Source organism: Aythya ferina (assembly GCF_964211825.1).
Source record: "Aythya ferina genome assembly, chromosome: 3".
Classification (NCBI taxonomy): domain Eukaryota; kingdom Metazoa; phylum Chordata; class Aves; order Anseriformes; family Anatidae; genus Aythya; species Aythya ferina.
Window position 1 is genome coordinate 1,005,783 of NC_140298.1, and position 13,842 is coordinate 1,019,624.

Consider the following 13,842-nt stretch of genomic DNA (forward strand, 5'->3'; position numbering starts at 1 on the left):
GGCGGCCCCCACGCGTGGGCACCGAGCCTGCGGGCCGGGCCCCCCGCCAGCTGCGGGCGTGACGTCACGGGCGGGGCGTGACGTGAGAGCCACTCGGGCCCTCTGACGTCACGAGGGGCCGTGGGGCCGGGCCCGTGCCAGGAGTCGACGAAGGGGGAAAACCCGACGGCAGGTCGGCGGCTGTCGCCACTGAGCTGGGGAGCCCGCGATCGCGACATGCTCCCCGCCGCCCTCTGTGCCTGTCCACGCTGCGCTGTCCTCCCCTCGGAACTCCCCTCGGGCGCCCCCACGGAACTGGCCGCCCCCGCCCCACCCGTCACGCAGGGGGAACAAAACGGAGGAACAAGGCGGGGAGACCCCGCAGAGCGCCCCCGGCTGCTGGGAGAGGGGGAGCAAGGGGCCGGGGGCCCGGCTGGCTTGCCCGGCCCGGCCTGGCGGAATTTGAGCCCCAGCCCCGCGGCCAGAGGGGCTGTTTGCACAAGCGAACAAGAGGCTGGAGGTGAGGTGCGTGTACACAGGCTAAGTGGCTGTACTTCAGGACAAGTGCCCTCTAGGAGCGGGGGAGTGTTTACCTGTTTACTTTCGCAGGTAGCTCAAACAGCTCGCATTCTCTCTCCCTCCACCGCCCCCCCCCCCCCCCCCCCGAGCGGCGCGGGGAGCCCCCACCCCGGCGGGCGGCGGCTGCAGAATTTAGCTGTGTTAAAGCTCTTCCCTTCCCTTCCCCTTCTCTCCCTTTCCCTTTCTTTCCCCCCCCCCCCCAGAGAGGGGGAAGAGACACTTGGTGGGGGATAAGAGGGGAAAAGAGCCCTTCTGAGCGGCTGTCAGCTGCTGTGATCCCTGAGAGGCGGCGGCGTGCGCGGGGCGGCCGGCGCTCCCCGCAGCTCCGCGGATACGCGTGGGGCCGCAGAGCAGACGGCTGCGGCTGGCCGACACCTCCCGCCCAGGGGCCGCGGTTTTGGGGCGGCGAACTGCTGTCCTCCGCCGGCCAGCGGGGAAAAGCTGCTCCGCGGAGCCTGAGCTCTGCTCGCTCCGAAGCACCAGCCGTTTCCCACTGTTTTAAGCCACCGACGCTTCGTCCCCCTCCCCGGCGAGTGATATCATACACATACACTATATGTAATAACATGTAATATGTGTATAAATGAACGCGAAGATGCTTGACAGGAGTCTTCCGCTGCTCCTCCCGTCCCTGTGCAGCTCGTTCGCGCTGACCTCTAACCCATCGCCACATCGCATCTCCGATAACAGCCGTCAAGTGGATTAGTTTATTGTCTGATTAGACCAAAGGTGCGAGCTATTGTTTTCCTTCACTCCAGACCACAAATAAACAAATAAAAAGAACCGCACCTTGCCGCTCGTTAAGCGAAGCCCGCACAAAGCCTTTGTTAGGGGAACAGGTTTATTTTATCTCTTAGAATGAGCTACACTTGAAATAAACAGGGGAAGGGAAGCGTAGTTCCTGATAATTGTTATTAGGAGATTCACCTGAAGAGCATCCCCGGTAAGCAATACAGCCTTTGTTTTACGGGGGAAAGGAGGGCTGCGTCATTAAGAGAAGACATCTTTTGTCGGTGATAAAAACAGCCACCACCACCCTGCCACTTCTAGCTTTGCCCTACGCGAGCCCCGCACAGGCGGCGATAAATTGCCTTCGCCTGGGCATCGCGGCCGCTTCCAGCCCCGGAGCTCAGCAGCGGCCGCGGGGAGGCTCAGGGCGCCCGCAGCCGGGTTACCTTGCCCGCGGACCGCTACAAAAAAAAAAAAATCGGATTTCCTGAAATCACGGGGAACCGGGGCCCTCTGAATCCTCCGTGGCTTTCAGGAACTTAATCGTGATGGGCTCGGAGTTTCTGGTGGGTGAAATTCCCTTCTCTGTTCCTGGCTGAAAAAATTGTATTAACAAAGGCGTTAATGATGTTTTTTGGTGGGGCGTAAAAAAAAAAAAAAAAAGGGGGGGGGGGGGACGAGGGAGGAGAAAAAGGGGGAAGATTCCCCCGCATACAGAAAGGGAGCTGGCAGCAACCTTCCCTATCGAGGCTCGGGAGAAATCGGCGCTACCCCCCAAAATCCCCATGCCGGCCTGCCTTTCTCCCGGAGACAATTAAATCTTCTCCAGGACATAGGAATCTAAATGAGCTTTCCTATTCTCACGATTACTCTCTCTTTCCCCTGAAGCTTCAAAGATGGAGAAATCCTTCAAATTCACCGATATTACTCATAAATTTGTAGATCTAGATATAGTCAACCCCCCAGCCAACCTCCCGAGGTGGTGAGTTGTAATAGAAATTCGGATTTTCCCCCTCCTCCCTGGGGGCTAATGGGGTTATGTCGGAGCCGGAGGGCACATGTTAGGGCTTTGATAAATGCACTTTAATGAGATCTTTGAAAATATTGCCAGTAGAGTCGGAGGCAATGCCAGCGCGAGGCAGTTTGTTAGCGCAATGCGTGCTAGCACAAAGCCGGCAGATTGAAGCCCCCGCACCTCGCAGCCACCCGGCCCAGCTATTTGTTTGTCTTATTTAGTTTTTCCTTCCGGCCCAAGCTGTAAGCCTGGCCCGGGGCCTCCCTTCCCGTTCCACTCTATTATAACTGTTTTATTTCCCGGCCAAATGTTTCGTCCCCACCAGCGAGCCCCCCGGCTGTATTCGTTCACATCTCTCTAATGATTAAACGTGTCCCAATGAGATTAAGCTTTGTCAGAAATGTTCTTCCTCGCGAAGAAAAATCCAACTCGTTTCGATAAGGGTAATTTGAATGCGGGAGATTTATGGCTCTTTATGAAACGCGGCCCTGAGAGCACTTTCTTATCTGAATTTACTTCTTACACCCGCACGCACAACATGGAGGGCTCGAGGGCCAGCCCGGCCCCGGCTCTGCCGCACGCGGACCGGGGGGCGCGGGGAGGGCGCGCACGGACTGCGCGGAGGAGCCGCGAAGGCTCCTTGCGGGAGAGGGACGGCGGCGAGGGGGATCCTGCCCGGCTTCCAGGCGGGGGGAGCCGCAAGGAAAAGGCAGGAAAGGCACGGCCGGGGATGGATGGAGGGAGCGGCACGGTGGGCAGAGCCGGCCGGCCCCCGGCGACGCGGTGCGGCCCGGCCGGGCCATTCCCGGTCCTCTGGCGGACTCTGCCGTCGCAGCCGAGAAGTGTCCCGCCGCAGCCTTGCCGGGCCCGGGGGCGCTGCCCCGGCCCCCCCGGGGCGGGGGGGCCGCTCGTCCCAGCCCTGCGGCGCACGGAGGGCGCAAAGGCCCTGCCCGTCCCGCCGCTGGTACCGCCAGGCGCAGGGGGGGCACACGCGACGGGACGGGTTGGGACGGGCAGGGCAGACCCCGCCGTCGGAGCCCGGGGAGAGGCGCTGCCGTCGGTGCGCCCCAGTCGCTCTGCGCCGCCTCTCGCCTTCCCGCAGCGCCCTGCCACCGCCAGCCCCCCGCCCCGAAAAAAAAAAAAAAAAAAAAGGCACGAACCCACCTGCTGCTCCCCCGCCCAGGCTTCCTTACACCCCCCGGCCCCGGGGGACCCCCCGCCCCAGCCCCCCGCCCCGCTCACCTGCGGCCGGCTCTAGGCTGGCGGGGGCTGAGCGCGGCGGCCCCACGCCTCTCGCATTGTCCCCGCCGTGTGCGGGCGGCCGCTCCTTCACCGGCTTTACATCGCCCGCTCTGTTTGCTTTCCTCCCCGGCGTGTGACGCCAGGCGAAATACTGGCCATATGTTCGGCGGTAATAAATTGGTTATAAGCGCAAACACGCCGGTTCCTGGATGGCTCTTTTAAGCCGGCCCCGGCCCCGCTGCCGAGCCGTCCCTCTTCCCCCGGGGGGTAGAGCCCTCCCCCCGGCCCCCCCTTCCCAAAGACGCCGGGAGCCGCTTTCTGCCCCCTCCCAGCGCTGCCCGAAGCCGGCCCGACTCCGGCCGCCACCCCGCTCCTTCGCACCTCCCAGCCCGCCCCGCCTCGGGCAGCCGGCAACTTCCCCGGCAGCCCGGGCTGCTCTTTAACAAGCTCGCCCTCTATAAATCGCTCGGTAGCTAAGACGCTATAAAAAACAAATAGCCAGATGTGGCACGTTATTTATGTGTGAAAGCTCGTTTACATTAGATATGCTGATCCAAGCTTTGATAGCGGGGGTTTGCCAGAGATTAGAGCTGGGTTTCCATAGACAACTCCAGCTACAGCCCCCCTCCTCTGCCCCTCTTTGGTTTTCTTTTTCTTTTAGCAGAAATTTTATTTATTTGTGCTTTTTTTTTGTTTTGTTTTCTTTTTTTTTTTTTTGTTTTGTTATATAGTATGGGTGAAGAAAAGCCAGTGGAGCCAGTGGTGCTATCTGACTTTCCTGAGGCTGTGGACAGAGTAATAGAGTAATACCAGTTTGACAGAGGATCCTCGTAAAGGTACAGCCCCCTGCAAACACAGACAAACAAGGAGAGGATTCCTTGGCACCCCACCCTATAACCTGTGCCCCCCAGACTGGCCCTGCTCTTGTCCCTCTCATGCTGCAGCTTGGGAAGTGCATCCAGTCCTGCTGTGAGGTGGGACCCCAGCCACCCCTCACTCTGCCAGCCCCAGGCCAAAGCCAGGGTAGCTCTTCGGGTGTCAAGCCCCATGTACCAAAGGATTTTGCTGCTCCATTTGAAACCCAGGGACCTGCAAACACCACGACCCAAGGCATGCTTTCAGCATCCTCAGGAGAGCTCCCCACCTCCACCAAGCTCAAAGTCCTCTTGCAAGGGCGTCACTGGTCGCTCCTAGGGCTGGTGGGAAGGTGACAGAGACACTTCTCCATCTCACCTCACCTAGATTCTCTGTCACCTGCTGTATTTTTAAAAACACTGGAGAGACCTTGGACTCCTCTGTGAAAGTCTCCAAGGCCCAGGTCAGATATCGCTTAGCTAAATACACCCTGGTCACAGGCGGCTCTAACAGAGCAGCCTGCAGATAAGGAGATTGATCCTCAGAGTAATCAATAAAGATCTTGTTCTGGGCGGTTAATAACTTTGCCAAACTTGCTTTGCTTGGATGAAAAAGCGCCCACATTGCTGACCAAGAGAGTGAACTTTGGGGAAAAACTAACTATCCTGTTGATGAAAAATTAAAAAGAAAAAAGAAAAAAAAAGCTAACAGTTAGATATGTATTCACATACCTGGAAAGTCTTTAGCCTTTATAACAAGAAATTCAGTCCAGATGTCTGGGGCATGTCTTGCTACATCCCCCCCCCCCCCCAGCTGCTCCGTGTGGAAGTGTGCTGTGCCCAAGCTGCGGGAATGGTGCTGGGAGGAGGGGAGCCTGGGAGCAGCACCAGGCTGCAGCAGCAGGATTTGAGGTGGGTGAAGGAGGGCTCGAGGGAAGCAAGCTGGGACCTGTGGGAGGGCAGCAAGGGTGAGGAGGGCACAAAGGTGGCCAGTGATGTGAGTGGCAAGCTGTGCCTTTGGGAGGCTAATGCCTTTGGGATGCTGCCCCTTCCCATCCCTTTGCTGCCAGATCTTGGGAAAAGCAGGTGTCTCAACCTCCGTCTGATACTGGCTGGCACAAGACCTGCCATGCTGATGGTGGTCCAGAGGGAAAGCAAGGAGTGATGGACCACAGAGGTGCAGACGTCCCCTCTGATAGTGACAACCAAGCTGTGTCTCAGATTGTATTTCAAAACATGCATTTACATTTTTGTTAATAAATTTATATTTTTGTTCATTAGTACAAGCAAACCTTTTTGGAGGCTTTCTGGTTCCTGATGCATGTGGCAGAGCACTGCACCAGAACTGCTGTCAGCCAGTGTCCTGAACATCTCAGCTGGCCCCGCGCATCAGCAAGTGCTGTGGTCATCTGTGCTGCACCCAGCTCCTGGGGTGTGGGTTCCCAGTGGGTACTGCTGTCCTTTGCACTTAACCATGTGATTTGAGTCTTTATTGGTGAGTAAAATCTGCCTGGGGTCTTATTGGGTGGTGTGTTTCACAGGTGGGGAGGCTTTTTGAATATTGATTTGTCTGTAGGGTCACCAGGAATTGTTGCTTCAGGAACAAAAAGGCGTTCCCTTTTCCTTGAACAGCCCCAATAATCACAATGGCTTTGTTGGAGGAGGCTGGGCTGTCAAATTGTGTGGATGCATTGGGAAGGGCTCCCTGACACAGTGTAACTGCAGGGAGACAACGGGTGCAGATGGCTGCTGCTCCCGTCCATCCCCTTCGCCCTCCCCTCCTGCACCCAACACAATACCCTGCCCATCTCGAAGGAGGTGAGGGCAGCAAGCCCAGATATGCTGGTTGTGTCCCAAAGAGGCAGGGGCCCTGTGGCTGCTGCTGCTGCTTACTTTGAATCAGTTCAGGCCACCATGTCCCCGCTAACACCCCCTTCCTGTGTTCCCTGTGTGTAATCCCTGGTGCTTCAGGAAGCAAGGTCTGCGGGGGTGGGAGGTGGGGGGGGGGGATGAAGCAGTTGGGCAGAGCACCAGCATGACGTGCAGGATGGGGCTGTGCTCCTGGTCCTGATCCAGAGCCGTGCTGGCTGCTGGGGCTGGGTCCCCAGGTCCCAGGACAGATGTTGCAGGTCAAAGGGAAATGTCAAGGGCTGGACCCTGGACCTGGGGATCTCAGTGTTGATTGGATAGGGTGACTATAGCTGGGGTATATATTCCCTGCAGGGGTGTATTTCCGCTTTTCATTTACATGCACCCACTCCTTTTTGCAGATGTGAAGGAATTTGGAGTGACCAGCAGGCAATCCTCCCCTGGTGAGGAGAGCTGGCTAAGGGGCTTCTTTGGCTCCATGTGTCCAGAGATATCACATTTTGGTGGTGAGCAGGGACCGCTTCCATGAGGTCTGGAGGACACCAGGTGGGCAAACAATGCCTGAGGTGGCCGGCAGGGCTTTGCAGCACAGGAGCTGTGGACGTGTGGACCCCAGTGGTGTGGAACATCAGCCAGGGCTGGCGCCCACCCTCCCGGCAGCCCCACGCACACCACAGCCCATGACTGGTGTGTCTGAGGGTGCCTCTGCTGCAGCCTGTGCCGTGTACACACCTGTGATGAACAGATGGCCACAGGTCATCACTACTGGTTTGAACACACAGCGCAATCTGGCTGCTCCCCGGGATGGCTCCTTGGCTCTGGTTCATGTTGGTGGGAAGAGGGGAGGAAGAAGATGAAGCCCATGGAGGAGGAGATGGGATTTGCTCCTTTCAGCCAGATTTGATTTGGAAGAGGGCACTAATCCTTCACTTTTCTAGTTGGGGAGGTTGCAGTGTTGCACAGGATTTGGCCCAGAGCTGTTTCCAGACCCCAGCCATGGGCACAGGGAGTGGTGGGTCCCCCAGTATCACCCCCAGAAAGGGCAGGGGCAGGCATCTTCCAGTGGTACTTACAATTTCCCACTGGGACTGGTTTTCTTCTCTCCTCTTAACAGCCCATCCATCCATTTCCTTTTCTCTGTAGCTGATCTCATTTTTTTTTCTGTGTGCACCCAGGTTTTTGTATGCCATTTGCACTTGTGATGTTTGGCTAAGAATTGCCATGGAAGATGCTTCAGAAGGATCCAGCTCTCAGTGGGCCTGCCAGGACAAGTAGGTACCAGTCTGTCCATACTTGCACACACTTTCTGTGGACAGTTGGGAAAGACGGGTCATGCCCCGAATGGCTTGTCCAATTTTACTAATCCTGAAACAGAGTCACTGGGGTGCATGAATAGGTGTGAAAGAGCCAAAGCAGGCTTTTTTTTTTTTTTTTTTTTTTTAAACAAACAAACAAACAGAAACCCAGGGAAAGACAGTGACATTGATGTTGTAAACCCTGAGAGCGACATTGGAGCCAACTGGGAAGCCACAGATAAGAAGTGTATCACGGGCATCCCATCAATCACGCGTCCATCTCTGGGCACCCAGACACCGGCAGAGCAGGTGGGAGCACAGCTGCAGCATTGCTGTCAGTGAGGATCAGCAAGGATGCTGGTGGGGCTGCTGCTGCCTCCTGGCTCCAACCTGGACTGAACCTGGGACCCAGCACTATCCCTGGTACACTGATGGGGACAGGATCTGCTGGCATGGAGAGGGGGCTGCTCTGGGAGACCTGGGAGCTGGAATAGAAGCTCTGCCAAGAGTGATTTTGGCCTGTCATCACGTAGTGTGCTTTCCAGGTGAACTTGCCATCACCAATGACAATATTATCAGGGCTTTCTTATACAGAGCCACAGTGGAAGCAACAACTGCCAACCCTTATGGGCATTTCTACCTCGAGCTCTGTGCTTGGTGTAGTGCAGAAACCATGGTCAGAGCAGGTGAAAAGAGCAATGTATTTCAAGGACTTACCTAGGAAAAACGTGACACATCCAAAGTGACAGTCTGAAAGATGATACTGGAAGGGCTGTTCAAAGTTGTTTTTGGAGGGGGCTTGCTGCCTGTTTTCTTTAGTTTCCATGGAAACCAGATGCAAACCCAGTGATAAGGCAGGCTGAGCTGTGTCCCTGGTAAAGCAGCACAGCTTGCACCAGGGGGATGCTGCCCAACAAAGCCAGGCCATGCAGTCCCACACCTTCAAGCTGAGCACCAGCGTCAGCACCGGCCCTGCTGGCCACAGTGGCAAGTCCCTGCCATGACCTTGCCACCAGGAGAAGATATTTCCACTAGATTTTGGTAGCTCAGCCCTGGCCATCCACCTGTTTCAACAAAGCTGGTGGGGCTCTGTGTGGTTGAGATCTCAGCCCAATCCAGCGGTCAATGGACTTGCAAAGCTCCATGGAGTGGAATAGGACAGAAATAGAACAGGGGAAACAGAACAGGCACACACACATACATGGGGTGCTGGCCCGTGGAGGGGGGCAGGAGGGTCTGCAACCAGGGGCAAGGGGGGGCCCCGAGGTTTACACCAGCACCAGCAGGTGCCACAAGACCAGGACCTGCCCATGAAGGGTCTCTGAGGGTGCTGGCGAGGACAAACTTCAGCAGGTTGAGAAGCCCCTGCCTGGACTCCCCATGGCTTCTGGCAGATGCTGACACCACAAAGCAGGCGAGCAGAAAGCTAGGTAAAGGTGGCACGAGCGTTACACATTAACAGCATGACCGACTGCTGTCTTGTAACCCTTCCTATTACCAGGGACCTTGGTGCGGCTGGCCTGGCTAATGTGTAATCCCAGATCTTCCCTGCTCCCACCCCAGGGATGTCCCAGTAGTCAGGATGGTGATGGGAGGTGTGGGCTGGGGCTGTATAGGCAGGTCGTGCATGCTGGGGAAGATATTTGATGGTGTTGATCTTTATGGATAAATATTTTTCTAGTGGTCCTAAATGTTTCCTTGTGGGCATAAAGCAGACCTGGGAGCTCGTGAACTAAAGCCACCTTACAATGAGTCTGTTTTTCTGTGAAAACATGACTGACAAGACACTAGTGTTTTCCATGCACGCTTGGCTGGGTCGCCCGAGACGCTGTGGCTGTTGCCACCCGGTTCACAAGATCACATTTGGGGTGGAATTACAGACGGTGAGCTGCTGGCGTCAAGTGGTGTGGGGAGCTTGTTCAGCTGCTGCTAGATGCTCAGCCTTGAGCTGCCGCCCTGTTATGGCTTGTATATGCATGGAGATTAATGGTGTTTCCGTGGTTATTGCTACTCATGAGTGTTGCCACAGAAATAACTAAAAGAAATTTTGATTATTACTTCTTCTTGGTGTAGAGACTTACTATTTTTTATTTTTTTCCCTAAGACTAAAGTATCTGGGATTTGAAGCCATGGAGGAAGCAGGACAAACCACTGGCTGGCAGGGCACAGGTAGATGGTAAGTTGTGATGTGCTTCTCCTCTTCTCTGAAGCCCGTTTCATTGGGTTTTGTTTGTTTGTTTTTAAGTAGTTATGCTAGATAATGACTCTCAAGTTTCTTTTTTTTTTTTTTTTCCTCTCAGTACAACTAAGTCAACTCTTTTGCTTATGAGATAGCGTTATACACCCCATTTATTCCAATAGTAGGTCACATTATATACTAATCAGGATGCTAAATACTCTCTGTAAACCCAAATTTTTCATCAAAGGAAAAGACCTGAGTGAACAGCTGAGTCAAGTAATGAATATCAGGAGGGTTCTGCTCTTCAAAGGCAGAGAAACGTTTATTTTTATTTTTATAGAAACGTTTTATTTTTAAGATAAAAGCCTGATGTTTAAAAAATAATTGGAAGTAGACCTAGACGATTTACTTATCACAAAATACTATTCACACAAATAGCAGCAGTCTGATTTCCTCCCCCACTGTAGACTGCACTTCAGTCGCAGGAAGACCTGACTCAAGAAAGGTGCAGAGGAGAGCCAGAGAGGAGCGGCTGCTGTTGGGTAGAAATTGGACAGAGTAGAGACTCTGATTTAGGGGTTCCTCAGAAAATTGTGTGCTTTAAAACTTGTGTTTGGAGGGGAGCCACGAGAGCAGGCACAGCATCCTCATCAAGCACTGGCAAGGCAAGGCTCGCCTTGAGAGCTGGCCCAGCCACACTGGGTACCGGGATCAAATCCCTTCACCAGAGCTGTTTGGGGCTGAGGGGAGGAATTAGGAATTGTGCCCTACTGCTAAGTGTGCCACAAAAATCAGCAGGCAGGCCTTGAAAACGAGGAGATTAACTTAAAAAGGAAAAAAAATACCCTGAGACACAAAAGGGAAATCTTGCTCTAGTCCTCCACAGAAGGCGAGCTCTTCTGTGGAGCAGAGATGCAGGCAAGCTGATAAAGCTTTTGACTAGTGATTTAGCTGAATCCTGAATGCCTGACCCACATTATAATCTGAGAGTAATTAATAGGCTGTGATGTGTGTAGAGAGATGCCTTTTTTGTTTTTGTTTTTGTTTTGTTTTGTTTTGTTTTCTCATAGTACCTAGCCAATTTCGGATTTCTTTCTCCCACTCTCAGATAACACTCAAATGTAGTGGAATGAAGCTAAATGAGCTTCTTCAAGTCATTTTTGTATTTTGTCTCTGTAATCTCTGGGTTTATTTAAATGTTCTTGTTGCAGTTATTTTCTGAGACTCTCTTTTCATGTCGAACATCTCCTGTTGAATAACTCCTCAGACACTATAATTTCAGGATCAACAATGATGCTGACAATAGAGGAAAAAATTACCTTGTGAGGCACAGAAAAATGAATCCATATCCCCATCTTTATTCTGCCGTTCAGGGAGCATCTGTGTGTGCAGTGCCCAAATGAATACCATCATCGACTTTTGCTCAGCGATAATTTTGGAAGGAGTCAGTCTTGTTAAATGCCGGGAAACACTCGGAGGTGCGTAGGCACTGTTTCATCCCATGTGTCCCAGCGGGGGCACGCTATGGGAGGTAACTGCTGGTCCTGGGGCATGCTCACCCCGGCTGTCCCCAGGCACTGGCACAGGCTTGGGATGCTCACAGGGAAAGGGCTGGGCATGGGTGGGATGCAGGGTGTGCAGGTGGGCTGCAGCTCTGCTCTGGGAGCCCTTGCTTCTCACCCACCCCTCCCAGCTGGGTGCCTCATGGGGTGCCATGGTTTTCTTTCCCCCAGTACACGATCTGTATGAATTCACTGAATAAATTCACTGATCCTAAGCCCTTCAGAAAGAGCCAGCCAGCCCAATGCTGGGCCATCATGCAGCAAGTCACCTGTGGCAAGCAGCAGGGCAAGAAGCAGGGCTGGTTTCTTTGCCATTACCCATCCGTGGGGTTTCACTGACTTCCCGGGGCAAGTTGCTTTAGTGGCACCAAAGGAGAGTTTCAGACCCAGTGGTTATTATTTTTTTGCTAAGAGGCAGGTCACATCACTTAGGTGCATAGGGCTTGCATTCAGCAGACTAAAGGTTTTGGTGTTATTAATCATTATTCACCAAAGCAGAAGCCTGTCTGGAGCAGGGGGTGCAGCGTGCAAGTAGGAGGAACAGATGACAGCTCAATGAAGGAGGTTCAATGACTTGTTCTTCATGTCCTGGACACCTGGAATGTTTTCCTTGAACTTCCAGCATTCAGTCAAAAGCCCTACATTATTTTCTGAAGGACATCAGAGATAATTTTATTCATAACAGAATAAATTCTGTGACTGTCTGTAAAAGAATAAATGAAGAGACTTAACACAGCGGAGGATATGGAACATGTCACAACTGTGGCATTTCATTGAATATGCAGCATGTCTTTCTCGACTTAAGTGAATTGAAGAGCTTTAAATATATTCACCAACTCTTGTAACTACAAAAAAAGTAAAGCAAGTGCATTACTGGGGTTGCAGATGTCAAGTGACTTAGCATTTTAACATTTTCATTATGCTTGGGAACAGTAAACAGAAAAGCAAGCCAAGGTTTTTTCCTATAAATTGCGTGAGGTTTCTGAACGGTGCATGGTGAACTCAAAGCCAACACAAAACTCCAGTGAAGTGAAAGGAAAAGCAACAGGAAGCCATCGGCGTTTTGTTCTACAGGTGACGGGCATGTGGAGGTGGGCAGGTGGGTTTGCCACAGCTGCCCGCTGCAGTTTGCTTGTGCCCCCCAGCCCATGAACCTGGTGGAGAGCCTGTGGGCTGCTTGATGGCTCAGTGCTGCCAGGGAACATGGCAGCAAGTGACCCAAACCTGGCGGATTTGTCCCATCTGCCCTGCAGATAACTGGGTGCAGGATGTGGGCCTGGTCCTGCTGTTGGCTCTGGAGGCACAGCCATGGTGGGATGGACACATGGTGGGTGCCAGGAGCTGGCCTGGCACCATGGGTGCTCTCACCATGACCAGTCCGGTGGGACTTGGGTTTCTCTGGAGGCTGGTGAGGGTCAGGTGGTGAGGGGAAATGGGACCTGCACTGAGACAAAGGCACCATGAGGATGTGGTGATGGCATGAGTGCTTGGACATGTGGTGACCTCCTACTCCATTGGATGGACGCGGCATCAAAACGCAGTGGGCTGGCTCTCCATGGCTGCACTAAGTCTCTGTGCCAAGACCCCAAACCCACCAGCTGCAGAAGTCACGTGTGGCCTGTCCAACCCTGCTCAAAATGCCAGTGGATGGGAAAGGTGCTGACTTTCCCCACCTGCAGCCCCTGCTGGCAGTTTGGCTTGGCTGGCATGAGAAGCTGGCCTTGAACTGCCCACTCCCAGCCGCAGCGCTGTGTGCAGCCACCCCGCCGCAGCCCCTGCTGCTGGATGCGACCCAGCCGGGTGCAGCATGGTGCCCGCTGCACAATGCGCCCAGCTCCTTTGTGCCTCTGACTCGGGAGCTCTCCGCATCTGTTCGATGCTGAAGTGGCTCTTGGGCTGTTTAAAGGTTGAGTGCTACTGCTCCACACGACGGAAGGCAGATTCGGTTAAATAAACACAGGGGCTTAGAAATAAATTGAAGGTTACGTGAAGAGCTGGATCAGAATATAATGTTGTCAGACACATTACAGCACGCCGATCTGAATGTGGCTCTCCAGCCATATTACTCTGAAATGGGCTTTGACACATTCCTGTAAGTCCCTGCTGCTGCAAGGAGGGGGGCATGGTGTGGGGGCTCTGACACAGACTGTGGCTGGGAGGAAGAGGATGGGTGACATGCTGTCAGGACACTCTCCTTTCCCAGTTGTGTGGAAGATGATCTTTGCTCATCTATTTAGCAATCTTTCTGTTTATCAATCTATTAATTGCTGTGTGTTTAACACCCCACCCTCCACCCCCCGTACATAGAATATCCCCAGTTGGAAGGGACCCATAAGGATCATCGAGTCCAACTCCTGGCACCGCACAGGTCTACCCAAAATTTTAGACCATGTGACTAAGTGCACAGTCTTAAACTAAGTGCACACTTCTTAAACTCCAACAGGCTTGGTGCAGCAACTACTTCCCTCAGGAGCCTGTTTCAGTGTGCGACCACCTTCTCAATGAAGAACCTCTTCCTGATGTCCAGCCTGAACCTCCC

The 13,842-nt window shown here is 53.6% G+C and overlaps 1 long non-coding RNA gene across 1 annotated transcript; it reads left to right on the forward strand.

Annotated features, from left to right (window-relative positions):
- Positions 1-1,605: 1,605 nt before the first annotated feature.
- On the forward strand, positions 1,606-13,294 carry LOC311434827. The gene is made up of 8 exons (XR_014691753.1): positions 1,606-1,853; positions 4,276-4,380; positions 5,680-5,893; positions 6,669-6,813; positions 7,443-7,538; positions 9,667-9,738; positions 11,115-11,219; positions 11,802-13,294. It is a non-coding gene; the product is annotated as an uncharacterized lncRNA (long non-coding RNA).
- Positions 13,295-13,842: the final 548 nt, after the last annotated feature.